This window comes from Tenrec ecaudatus, chromosome 2, assembly GCF_050624435.1.
Source record: "Tenrec ecaudatus isolate mTenEca1 chromosome 2, mTenEca1.hap1, whole genome shotgun sequence".
NCBI classification, from domain to species: Eukaryota; Metazoa; Chordata; class Mammalia; order Afrosoricida; family Tenrecidae; genus Tenrec; species Tenrec ecaudatus.
Genome location: NC_134531.1, coordinates 34,935,284 through 34,949,583, shown reverse-complemented (window position 1 = coordinate 34,949,583; position 14,300 = coordinate 34,935,284). Strand labels below are relative to the sequence as shown.

The window sequence follows — 14,300 nt, the reverse complement described above, 5'->3', positions numbered from 1 at the left end:
AGAGGTCTATGAAACCCTTGAAAAAGTCATTATATGGATTCTCTTATCATTCCAAATCACTCACCTTTTTACTTTCAACCACAATTTTTACGTATTTGCATAATTTCAAAGCTGGTGGTTAGAAGTAGAATCTGGACCACTTGCCCCAAACCAACCTGATCCCAGCCACATGACCTCACCCTGGGAGGGCAATGCGGATGCTCTTTTAGAAAGGACCCTTTCTGTGTCCTGCTTCAACCAGTCTTACCACTACAGGGAGCCAAATTATAAGAGCAATGATACATTCGGAAGCTGAGAGCGCTGAGCCAACCATCATCCACGTGACAATGAAGAGATCTTTTGAAAAGGCTCAGAAGATGTTTTGTAATAATTTGTGTAATAATTGCAGAAAATCTTCCCCAAGAGTCAAGTAGGCATCTTTCCGCCTCTTTCTTTAGCCAAACTTCCACTCCACACTTCTGCCTCAATTGATCCTTGGATTAAACCCTAAACAGACTAGCCCCTTGAGACTCCATTGAGGCACTTTTTCATTCTTGGCCATGTCCACACTCCTGCCACTTGGTTGTGCTCTCCCCGGGTCTGCATGCACCTACAAGGACCTCTGCTGAGTCTTGTCGTACACACTTAGTTAGATATCTAAGTTCAGCAATATTAATTATATTGGTGTTGCTCCACAAACACAATTTAAACATGCCACATTGGCATTTCTGTCTCCCAACCTTCCTAGTGGGGATGAATCGTTCTGTTTCTTCATGTGGTTTGGGTTCTTCTTCTTCTTTTTATTTGGAGTTCACCAGAAGTTGTTGATTCTAAAGCCAGACTTCCTAGCGGTGCGAGTTTAGGCATGTTGCTTCTTTCTCTGTGCCTCACTTTCATCAACTGGAGTAGAAATAGAGTTGGTTCAAGTGCTATTGTAGGGCCCTTTCATGTGCAAGGGTTGGAACTATGATTCATCAGAAACTTTCAAAAGACCTGGATTGAAATGTCTTCTATTTATATGTCACAAAATATTATTACATTTTCCTAAATGGTAATACCTCAACCAGCATTACTAATAATATATTTGCAATGGGACTGTTAATAGGTCAGGTAGTGAAAATGAGGCCTTGTACAGCAGGAAAATGAAAGGGATAGGGTCCCCTGATAATTCCAGAGGACACTAGAAGACAAAGAAAACTGGGGAGAGACCAGAGCATGACACAGCACTCCAACGGGTTTATGAGGAGACAGCACACACATCCATCACAACTTGCCCAACACAGCTCTTCAATGTATAAGCCTTCCACAGCCAACAGAGCTAGAAGTGGAAATTTCCAGCACATCTGACGATTCATTTCCTGTTGCTGACTCTCTACTTCCTTAACATTTTCGTGACTTTGTGGTATTTGCCATCAACCGATATACTCTGCACGAGAAGTGGTAAACTTTCCAAGTCCCTTTGCGAGCTGACTGCTCTTTCTATTTGCTTCATGAAAACCTGCCCTTCCTGATATCAACACTTAGTTGTCTATCCGTGATTGAGGTGATAAGGAGATAATTAGGCAGATTTTGTAAAATGACTCTTTAAGAGCAGTGATGTACCAAATAGAAAAATGTAAAATGTGCCCTGTGGTTCTCAGAGTTGCTGTCAGTTTTGAACTAAGAATGTTTATTGTTAAACCAATAAACCGATTTGAACAAAACATTCGCCGTTATCAGTTAGCTGGCTTCCCCAGAGGGAAAGAAAAGCAGAGTGAGGTTCATTAATGACCCCCCACCCCCACTCTTTCCAAACAATTAGCAGGTTGGGGCTAAATGTGGTCTAAATCTTAGATCAAAACCCTCCTGGCTTTACCTGCTATAATTGTTAAAGCTTTCTGACCACATATGCATGAATTGACTGACACAAACAGTAACTATGACACAAAGTAATAAAGATCAGTATAAACCCTAAGGAATGTTTCAACCCAGCAAAGCCCAGGATGGAGAATAGCCAACAGTTTGGAGGTCTGTCTTTTGGTTTGCAGTTTGCTTTACTGGTCTCCATCCATCTTATCCCACCCTGTGGATGGCAACACATTTGCACAAGACACACTTCTCTGAGCCTCAGTTTCCATATTCATCAGAGGCCTTTCTTTCTAGTTTGTCTTGGTTTAGAAGCTCCACTGAAACCTGTTTTGGTAATTACATAATCTGGTGTCAATCGGGGACTTGAGAGGATTAAGAGTCAACTCTGTCAACTGGGTCATAGCCAAAGGGGACCTCTGTATGGGCATGACCTTCTCATGAGAATTCTGGGAATTCCTGTATGCCCTCTTTGGAAGCGGGAGACACTTCTCTCTCTCTCTGCTCACTCCCTGATCGATGCTTTACTGACAAGATACATGGTGCTATACTCTGGCAGCTGAAGAAGCCACATCGACCTACCCTGATGCAACCAGATCTCTGGAGCTAGAGGAGCCACATAGAGACCCCTGCCAGTGCTGAGATGCTTACATGCCACTGGACCCTCAAGACTTCCTAGTCAGGAGTCATTTTATGTGTTTTCTCTGTCTGAAGAGGACTTTATAGATTGGTATTGGACTTATGGGCTAATATCAGACTTGTGGACTTGATCTGGGTTTGGCTGGGATGTTTGCTCAATATTCAACTGCTCCTGTCTATAAAGCTCTTTCTTATACACATGAGTGTCTATGAATTTGCTTTCCATGGTCTACCCAGACTAACATACCTGTTCAACATCAGCACCACACAGCCTTCATGGACAGATAGGTAGTAGCTGCATAGAAGGGGCTTTGGCCAGGAATGAAACTTGGCTCTCCTGCATGGAAGGTGAGAATTCTACCAGTGAACCTTCAATGCCTCACTCTATTTCTTCTAGTGGCTCTAAATTCTAAAGCCCAATGCTACCCCAGAGCAATTAGCTCCATTTGCTGTGGAGCTGGCCCCTAGATGTGGTCAGGTCACGTGAAAAGGGAGAATAAAGAGGAACATCATCCACACACAACTCTCACATTCCTTCCAGGGAAAGAATCCCTGCACCTCCATGCTAAGGAAATCTTTTCCATTCAGCTCCAAATATCGCACATCTGACAGCAATAGGAGCCAGATGCAAGGCATTCCAGAATGGTGTTACCACGGAAAAGGAGATTCCCTCCCCTTCCCACCCAACTCCTTGAGTATGGAAACTGACTTTGCTGTTAGAATGGGCTCTGGATCAGATCCTAAAAAAATTTCAGCTATGCATTGAGCAATCACAAGTTGAAAAACATGCAGCCCAGTAGCCAGGAAACTGCAGATAAAGATGACACCATTGACTAAAATCCGATGCTAAGACCAGTCCTGGAGATCTAGATCATAGACAGAAGGTCCCACTAGGGGTAAGAGGGAAAAACAAAGGCGCAATAGTGAAGATTAGTAATAGGGAAGCCAGAGAGAGATTTCAAGGAGCTGGCCTCAATCTAAAGGAGGCCTGAGTTAGTCTGGGTAGACTAGAGAAACAAAATTCATAGACACTCATATTTTATAAGAGATAAAGGGTAAGTGTACATTAAGAACGCATCCCAACCCAGTGCTGTCCAAGCCCATAAGTCCAACATTAGCCCATAGTCCAACAAAGTCCTCCTCAATCTCACAAAACACACGCAATGATGCCAACTGCAGGAGAAAAGCCAGATTAATGAGCCTGTAACCATCTCAGTGCTGGCAGGGGTCTCCATGTGGCTGCTCCAGCACCCCAGGCTGCAACAGGGCAGGTCTTTGTGGCTTCTCAGGGATTTCTCACAGGAAGTGAGCCTTGCCTGCTGAGGCAGAGAACTCGCTAAGGCAAGCCGCACACTGCTCAGACCATCAGAGAACAAGAGACCAGAAAAGCAAGGCTTGCTGAGCCATTTATCTCTCTGCCCTTCAACTCAACTGCCCTTCAATGAATCCCACATGTGTTCATCGGCCTGGTTGGCACAATAAACCTTAACTATCACAAGGTCCTAAGCTAAAGTATCTATGTGATCTGTCCAGACCCAACCCACTAATGCAGTTCAGGGCTGGGCTCCATCCACAAAGGAAACTGGGGTCTGAGGGAAAGTAAGTGACAAAGAACAACAGAAGCCCAGTGCTATGGACTTGGGCACCCAGCGTCACCATCTCAACTCTAAAGTCAATGGATCCCCTGGGTACTAAATGTCATCACGCCGTGTCAAGACACAATTAATTGCTTGCCTCCTCTCTTCTTCCCTCTTCACACAGTTTTGACCTTCATCTCTAGCCTTGCTTGCCTGCCTGGAATTCAGATAGGACTCAGATAGACCAACAGTCACTGTGTAAGCATGAAACCCAAAGCCATAAGCTAAGGGTTGAGAAGTTCAATGCCGAAAGAAGGTCGAGGACCTGCTGCAGCTCCCTGTTACATGAGAAAAGTAAACCTGGATGTGGTTAATCTACTGTCCTCAGCTTCTGGAAGCTGACAAGCTAGCAGCACACAGACTCGTACCTACGACACCGACTTGTTGGTAGAGTAAGTGCGTTGAGAGACTCCGAGGGGTGGAGGTGGGCCCTGTGGGCATTGCTGACTACCCAGAATCTTTCCTTGGGGCCTCATCCTAATCTTAATCCCTCTGGAGGGTGATACTTAAGTCATCGATATGCTTCCTGTCTCCATCACCATTAGCTCAAGACTCAGTGGGGATAAAGGTAATCAACAGGAGGGATGTGTCAGTAAACCCATCTGCCTGGAAGCAGTTTGGAAAAACCAGGAGGAGCAAGGCAGAGGCTGAAATCATGATCTAAACAAAGTCTATCTTCACTTTCAGCAAATGTTTCTTTGTTTATGTTCTATCAGGGGTCATTCAGTGTCATTGTCTTGGCATTTAGAGAACACATTCAATATGTTCACTCACCAAACATGGCACGATTGCCAACAAGGTGCCAGGCAGTGTACCAGGTGCTGAAGGTAATAAGATGAATAAAATACAATTGTTGGCCTTAAACATCTTCTCCAGATCACAGATTATCTAGAAAACAGAGTCAAATTCATGGGCATGTTTGGGTTAAATATGAGAGAGAAAGAGAGAGAGAGAGACAGAGAGAGAGAGAGAGAGAGAGAGAGCAAAGGCTTTCCACACTGCAATGACTGTCATTTTGCATCATTTTATGGAAGCATCTAGAATAATATATATTGGATTTGGGAAGGTGGGAGCATAGTTCCAATGTAGCCTCAAATGGAAAATTACTGGTATGCTCAGAAGTCAGCTTACATAATTAGGGGTGGAGGTCAGACAAACTATAGAGAGTTTTTTTAATTTCTAGGATTTCCTTGGGCTACGAGTAAACCGACACTTGACCCACATAAATATGCTGTCTCCTAATGGAAAAATACTCAGATGGTGGAAATTTTCTGCTGCTTACCAATAGGAAGATGCCGGGTCTCCTGGAGTAGCCACTCTGCATACGACATTCGGACTGGCCAACTAAAAGGCTGCACTTGCCCACTATTTTTCAAACAGCAACTGCAGGCTGAAAGACAGGAAAGAGTGCTGTCTAAATCAGGTTTCAGAGCTCAGGTTCTGGGGCAAGACCACCTGGCTTTGAATCCCAACGCTGCTGCTCACCAATTTATGAGAAGACAGGCAAGTACTTTCCATGATGGAGTTACATGGTTTTCAACAATCAAGGGAATATAATCATTCCAATCACAAGAAATGTTTATGAGAATCTAAAATTATATACTAAACAAAGAATGTGCGATGCTTGTAGGAGTTCGAAGTCTGAGCTCAAAAAGTACTGCCTGCAGGAAAAATGAGGTGAGAAGAGTGAAAAGAGGGAATGGGAAATCTTTTTTCCGAGATTATCTGGTCTGGAATCAATTTAAATCAAACCAGATTTCCTGATCCCACCTCTCTCCAGCCAACATCACAACAACAAGCCCCCGAGTCAGTTGATGCTCCATTCCCCTTCATGCCACCCCAGCCTCCTTCACGCTCTCCAGTGACTGAACGTGAAGCTGCAGTTGTGATGCTGGACTCCCCCTGGCAGAGCACAGGTGTGTGGGCAGTTTGGGAGGATCTGCTAGATGGGCAGGTGCAGTGCCCTTTGCAAGACTGGTTCGTCAGGCTACTTGAGGGGTTTCACGTAAGGCCTCCCGATCGGAAGGTGTCAACGTTCAGAATGGTGGTGCCCCTAAAATAAAGCCAAGTAAGTATGTAATAAATTAACTATTTAATTTTGCCTTCTTTCAGCAGACCATCGTTTGGCACTTAACCTAGAGGACATGGGCACTTGAAAGAGCAATTGTCTCTAAAATAAATTGCTCTCTCTGCAGGTTGTCACATGTGGAGACTTCTGTCCCCAAAGCTCTCACATGAAAGTTCGCTGGGGAGCAATCAGATGTTGTCCTTTCTAGAGACTGCACCACGGTTTATTAAAGTTCCTTGCGTGGTGTAAGGCACCCTGATAGTGTCGCGGCTTACTGCAAGGTCAGCAGTTCAAACCCACCGGATGCACCAAGGGAGCAAGATGAGGTGGTTTGTTCTCGTAAAGATGTAAAGTCCCTACAGCTGGAACACATGATTGCCATCCCAGCATCATGGTCTCGGAAACAATTGGACTTTGGCGCAAGTCTCCTGATTTCGAGGTTGTCCAATAATTGACAATTTAAGACAAGCATAACTTTGCAATTTTCATATTTTCCTTGCTTTTTGAGACATGGCTTAGTTCTGCCAGCATCATTCTGGGATAGTGAGTGAGCATTGTGAAAAGGCTTGCCTTATTTCGAGCCTTCTTTGTTTGCTCAAGGCCTGTTCAGTCAATTGTGGAAGCTTTTAAAATTGTTTAGGTGAACGTTTCATGTATTTTAGGCTAGTAACCTTTCCTATATGTGCACGTTTTCCTTTCTCACTAGTATTTTAAGTTCTATGCCATTGCTTAGATTGACAATACTATTAGAAACAGCAAGTGTTCCCTGCAGGTTAGCTATTCTATTTCTCAAGAAGATGATAACGCTGCCAGTAAAGTGTATATATGTATGTATACATACGTATATATATCAGATATAAGAATGGATTTTAGTTTGCCCTTAATCTTAAACTCTAATTTTAAAAATTCATTCTTATGATTTGACCCTGCTCAATACATTGAAGATCGCTAAAAAAGTGTGGTGGGGGAAAAAAAGCAGATGGTGCCTTGCTATCAGAAAGAATAGGGAGAGAATGAGATGAGATGTTATATTGTGAGTATTGCAGTTAATGACATGTCGCAAATTAAAGGTTGTTTCTTCAAAGAAGCCCTCTGTGACCATCTTAATAATGGACGTCCTTTCTCTTTTTTGAGTCCTCTACATTTCCAGCATCTCAACTTCAAAAAAGAATAGCTGATATCATGGGCTCAAGTAGAAAGAAAACGTGTTGAAAATGATGATGGCAGCATATGTAAAAATGCGCTTGACACACTGATGTATGGATTGTTGTAAGAGCTGTAAGAACCCCCAATAAAAGGATTTTTTTTAAGTTCCATTAGACAGTGTAGAGTGTGTACATTATAAGCATTTGAACATAAAAACAACCTCACAGGTGCTAAAGGGTTATGTTAATACAAACACAGGTTTGAAAAGCGCAACTGGCCTGGCTTCGATGTCACCCAAATTCAATGGTCTTGATTCCTCACAGAGAAAAGACCCTGATATGCTTCAGTGGGAGGTCGCGAGGGGATATGTGCTCTTAAAATTCCATAACGGCAGGTGTTGATAACTTGAGTTTTCTATTTAAGATGTTTTGCAGAGCAACATGAAAAGATTAGGCAAAATCCCCACAGTACATCATTTTTGGAGGACACTCAAAGGACCATACCTTCCTCTGGGTAATCTTCAAAAACGATAAATTCTTCCTTTCTCTAATTTTTCCAAAACACCAAGAACCAAACTTACTGCCATCAAGTTGACACCAACTCATAGCAGCCCTATACAATTGTGTAGAACTGCCCCTGTGGGTTTCTAAGCTTGTCACTCTTTATGAGAGTAGAGTAGAAAGCCCCGTCTTATCTCCGAAGATGGTTGGTTCTTTCAAACTGCCACCCTGCAGCTAGCAGCTCAATGGGTAACCACTCTGGCACCAAGGCTCATAGGCTCATTTAAAAGTTTTGGGAGTCTGTTCTTGGAAGACTCAGGTGAGGGCGTAAAACATATATGGATTCTACAATTTCTACTTGTACCATTTGGTGGCATTAATTACATTCTTCAAGTTGTGCAACCATTCTCATCCCTGTCTTGTGAGTTATTCATCCTATTATTAACATAAACTCACTGTATTTCCTACCTAATCTTGCAAGTTGCAGCTGTCAGTTTGATTCCAATAGATAGACCTTGAAAGAAGACAATGCTCAAGACCGACAGTCTTTACTTGGTAAGCCCAACTATTCTTTGGGTTTAATGAGCTATCAGACGATATTTTGGTTTGGGGGTTTAACGATTACCCCAGGGCAATAGTTCCAGATGTACATTGAGTGACTTCCTTTTGGTAAGCTGTAGGAACACCAATGCTAAAGCAAATTTACTATGAATAAAGTTTCAGGAGGTCATTCTCAGCAACAGGGCCAACCCTCTTCTTAAAGGGCTAATTTTGACAGATACAAATTAAAATGTAGTGGGTGGATTTGCTCTGTAATTAGAAAAATTGTTCTGATATCAAAATGAATCCTGTTGTACACACTTTTAATGGTCTAACTAAGTGTCAGATTAACCAAGCCATCATGAGTAAGGGGGCATACATTAAGTGGAAGCATAAACATATACTAATTTGTAGATTTTTTTAACAAGTCTTAAGAGAACACCTATCACATGACCATCTGCTTGTCATACTATGGTGGTTTGAGTATTGTGTTTTCTGCTATGATGCTGAAAGGTATGTCAGCAATATTTCAAATAACACTAGGATCACATAAGGTGAACAGATTTCTATGGAGTTTCCAGAGTAAGAACTGGCTACGAAGAAAGCTGTCCACTTCTGAGGAATTAGTCAAAGAAAACTATAAATGGCAGTATAACACTGTCAGGTAAACTGAAACCCTTATGAATAGAAACTGAGTATTGTCAACTAGAGTGCCAGAAGATGTATCCATCCCTCTAGTTGGAAGAGAGGGATTCAAAACAGGACTGTAGAAGAGCTGCCTTCTCAAAGTAGAATAGACCATAATTATGTGGATAAAGAAATACCTTTGGCATTTTAATTTTCTGATGGAGCACAATTAAAATGTGAAAAATAACTGGCTGAAAATGTATTAACAATTAGGACCTGGAATGTATGAAATATGAATGTAGGAAAATGGGAAATTTTCCAAAATTAAATACATAAAGTTCTACACCCTACACATTAGTGAGTAGAAATGGACTGGTATAGACATTTTGAATTGGACCATTTTATGGTTTACTTTGCTAGCTATGGAATATTTCAGGGGAATGGTGTCACATTCATCATAACAAAGAATATTTCCAGATCTATCTGGAAGTACCATGTTACCTATGACAGATAATACCTGTATATGGAAATTCAGAAACAAGAGCTATCAATCAAATTCACCCATCAACCACTAAAGATAAATATGAAGAAATTGAGTAATTTTTCCAAGTATTTAATTCTGAAATTGATCAAACATGCCATCAAGCTGCTTTGATAATTCATCAACTAAATCCTTGTGGAAGAAGCACCCCAGCTTGTGTGATCCTTGGATTGTAAATGATGTAATCCAAATCTAAGCGAGGGAATGGTACAAGAGCTTAAGTTGTGAACACCTGGTTTGCAGAAGGCTATGGAGTGTGGAAGCCCAAAATTTATTTTCAGGGTCCCAAACATGGATGAAACCTCTAGTGAATCCCATCTGCTCATAGCTGAGGAGTGTGAATGGCCCTGCTATCAGAACGAAAGCATTACAAAGTCGATTGTGACTGACATAGTTAGGTCAAAATGTAATATCTTACCATTTGATCTCCTTTTTGACTCTTCTTAAAGCTGTTTCCATTAAAAAAAGTGCAGGAGAATACATATGGATCAATCCCCTGTTGAATCTCCTCTGACCAAGAACCAGGCATGTGAATGGCCTTGCTACCATGCAGAATGCATTAGAAAGTGGATTGTTGCAGACGCAGTTAGGTTAAAATTTAGCACATTAAAAAAATTTTTTCCAAACCATTTTAGTAGCAACTTATCCAGACATCATACTGTTCCATAATTCAATCAAATCAAGCAGTATTGTATAATTGCTAACAATCAGTTTCATAACATTTTCTTCCTTCTTGAACTCATTGATATCAGCTCCCCTCTACCACCCCCACCTCCCCAGCATCTCCCCAGGAACCTTTATTCTAATTGCTGTCTGAGTAGGTGTATCAAGTGTGGGTTTCATATAGCAAAAACCAGATAAACACAACAAAGATTCAGGAAGGCTACCCACAATGACAAAGTACACCAGAGATAAACTCCAAACTGAAGAAAAGCACGGAAAATATTAAAAACCTGATCAACCCCAAAGTGTATCAGAGGGGAGATCAAGTGACAAAGTTTTAACCATTCAAGTGAGCTTTGATGTTTTAATCTACTATAGTCATCTCTCCAACGCTCTCTGTTTGGCAATCCATCCCTCAGTTACGGTGAGAGGGAAATCACTGGAGGCTTATTTCTCGTGTGGATCCTGCAAATACATTTTGGGCTTCCACTGTCATCCGTAGCCTTCTGCAAACCAGAATCTCACATTTTAAACTCAAATAGTGTTCCCTCTTTTGGCTTTGGATCATAATTTACAATTCCTGGGTCATAGATGTTGGTCTCCGTCTTCCACGTAGACGTAGTTGGCATCTTACTTAGATGGCTACTTGTTTGGAAACAAGCCTTTAAGACCCCAGGCATTATTCTGTCTGATAGCTAGGCACCATCTAATATCTTCCCCACACTTTTATAATGCACCCATATCTTCTGTGTTTCCTTCAGGGCCATGTTGTAAGAACTAACTGGTTTTAGATTGGCCTTATGATCCATTTAAATTGGTCTAGTTTTAATATTTTCTGCTTTCTTTTTTATTAAGGTTTTATCTGTTTTTACTTTATTGTTGTTGTTAGTTTTTTATTGTTTATCTGTATATGATATCGATGATAAGTAAATCAATAGAGACAATAACTGGATTAATGGCTCTTTGAGGGCATGGCAGGAGAGGTTGGGGGAGAATATAAATATAAAATATATAGCATCTGGGGTCTTAAAGGTTTGAAGATAAACAAGTGGCCATCTTGCTGAGAAGCAACCAAGACCACACGGAAGATTCACACCAGCCTGTGCAATCACAATCACGAGGTGTTGAAGGGATCAGGTTTCAGGCATCAAAGAAGGAAAATCACATCATTGTATGCTCACCCTCCCAATACAATCACTGAGGACAAATGGTGGCATAAACAAGTGTGGTGAAGAAAGCTGATGTTGCCTGGCTATCAAAAGATATAGTGTCTGAGGTCTTAAAGGCTTGAGGGTAAACAAGTAGCCATCTAGGACAGAAGCATCAAAGCTCACATGGAAGAAGCACACCAGCCTGTGTGATCACGAGGGGTCAAAGGGATCAGGTATCAAGTATCAAGGAACAAAAATCACATAATTGTGAATGAGGTGTGCAGAGTGGACCCAATGAACATTTGTGGGCAACTGGACATCCCCTTACAGAAGGGTCTTGGGGAGGAGACCAGCCAGTCAGGGTGCAGTGTAGCAACAATGAAATATACAACTTTCCTCTAGTTCTTAAATGCTTCCTCCCCCCAACTATCATGATCCCAATTCTACCTTACAAATACAGCTGGACCAGTGGATGTACATTGGTACAGATTGTAACAGGAAACACAGGGAATACAGGACATATGAACCCTTCAGGTCCAGTGGTGAGAGGGGTGATACCAGGAGGGTGGAGGGAAGGTGGAGTAGAAAGGGGACCTGATTACAAAGATCTGCATATAGCCCCCTCTCTGGAGGTAAGTGGGTGAAGGAAGACTTTGGACAGTGTAAGATATGACAAAATAATAATGACTTGCAAATTATTAAGGGTTCATGAGGAAGGGGGAAAAGGGACGGAGGGGGGAAATGAGGAGCTGATGTCAGGGGCTCAAGTGGAAAGCAGATGTTTTGAGAATGATGATGGCAACAAATGTGCAAATGTGCTTGCTACAATGATGGATGTATAGATTGTGATAAGCATTGTACGAGCCCCCAATAAAATGATTTTTTTAAGTCCACAGAATATTAACTTGATACTTACCTGGCAGGGGAGATATCATGATCACGAAGGTGGTTTTCCCAGGGCGAGGCTTATCCATTGCACTCTGGATGTGCTGACCCCTGTGATTTCCCCAAATGTGGGGAACTCGACTGCATAATTTGTGATAGTGGGGGACTGCGTTCGCGCTCTCCCCTATAAAAAAAAAGAATATGAACTTGAGCATATCCCATCTGAATTTCAAGAACACATCAAGAATAGTTTTGGTTCACTGAACATTAATGAAAGAAGACCTGATGAGCTGTGGGATGACAGCAAGAACATCACACACATAAAGAACATAAAGTATCATTATATAGGCAGGACAGAAAGGGAAAAAATTAAAGTGGATGCCAGGACAGACTCAGAAACTTGCTTCTGTTTGCACGGAAGTGAAATCAAATGGAAGAAATGGTGTAATAAAGAGAAGAACAGAAAATTTCAAAGGGAAACTTGAGAAGACAAAATATAGTATGCAATGTGCAAAGACATACAGTTCAAAAATCCAAATGGAAGAATACACTCAACATACATCAAGCTCAGAGAACCATGGAAAAAAATCCTCAAGTTTCAACCTTGAAGATTCTATGGGAAGAATATTGAATGATATAGGAACCATCAAAAGAAAATGGATTGATATACACTGATTTCCAGAAGGAGCATATGATCAAGAACTGAATGAATGAATGAGTCTAAGCTGCACTGATGGAATTATCAAAAATGAACTCCAGAAATTGACACAATAACAATGGAGAAGTTTCAACAAGCTGATAAAGCATTGGAATCAATTATTGTCTATGCCAATAAATCTGTGTGTTAGTCTGGGTAGACTAGAGAAACAAATTCATAGACACTCATATGTACATAAGAAAGTATATATATATATATATATATATGCAATTGAATATTGAGAAAACATCCCAGCCCAGTCCAGATCAAGTCCATAAGTCCAATATTAGCCCATATTTCCAATACCAATCTATAAAGTCCTCTTTGGACTCATGAAATACATGTAATAATGCCAAATGCTGGAGGATTACAGGCCAGTGAGTTGGAAATCTTGTGGATCAAGTGGTATTGTAAGCATCTCAGCAGTGGCAGGGTCTCTACATGATTTCTCTGGTTCCAGAGGTCTGGTAGCATCAGGGTAGGTCCATGAGGCTTCTCCAGCTCCCAGGGCATAGCAACATCTCTCTGGGAGTGAGAAGAGAGAGAGGTGTCTCTTGCCTCCAAGGAAGAAATTCTGGACTTCCCAGAATCCTCTGGAGAAGGGCATGACCACACGGAGGCCTCATCAGCTATGACCTGATTGACAGACTAGACTCCACCCCTTCACTCTTAAACCTCTCAAATCCCAAAATTGACATCAGGTTATAAGGACCACAATCACGAAGCTTCTAACCTGGCTAACAGGCTGGAAGAGATCCATATCTATACCCATTCTAAAGAAAGGTGGCCCAACAAAATACAGAAATTATTGAACAATATCATTAAGATAACATTCAAATAAAGTTGCTGAAAATCATCTGACATAGATTACATCAGTACATCAACAGAGTTGCCAGAAATTCGAGCCTGATTCAGAAGAAGATGTGAACAAAGAATAATATTGCTGATTTCAGGTAGATCTTGGCTGAAAGCAGAGAATACTTAAAAGATGTTTAATTATGTTTTATTGACTATACAATGATATTTAACTATGTGGGTCATAAAAAGTTTGGATAGCATTGAGAAGAATAGAAATTCTAGAGGGGAGCAGGCCAAGATGGCGACCAGATAGGTAGCTCACACCCGGAGCTCCATGGATATCGGTGAGTGGGGAAAGCTGAGGGATGAATAGGGGTATTAAGGCTGTCGATCCATCCCTGATACAGCTTAGAGCATTTCTCTGAACCAGAAGCTGACAGCAACCCCCATCACCTGCACTCCCTGCGGACTCCCGTGGTCTCAGGCCTACCAGCTACCTCTTTTGCGGCACTCAGGGCGCCCGCTCTGCCTCCACCCAGCACCTCATGCCAGCCAGGCCTTATTACTAAAATCTACAATACTCT

General features: G+C 41.7%; 1 non-coding gene across 1 annotated transcript; it reads left to right on the top strand.

The window, feature by feature from the left end:
* Positions 1–12,244: 12,244 nt before the first annotated feature.
* Positions 12,245–12,408, top strand: LOC142441972 (U1 spliceosomal RNA). Its single transcript, XR_012783245.1, has one exon. It is a non-coding gene; the product is annotated as a U1 spliceosomal RNA (small nuclear RNA).
* The last annotated feature ends 1,892 nt before the right edge of the window (positions 12,409–14,300 follow it).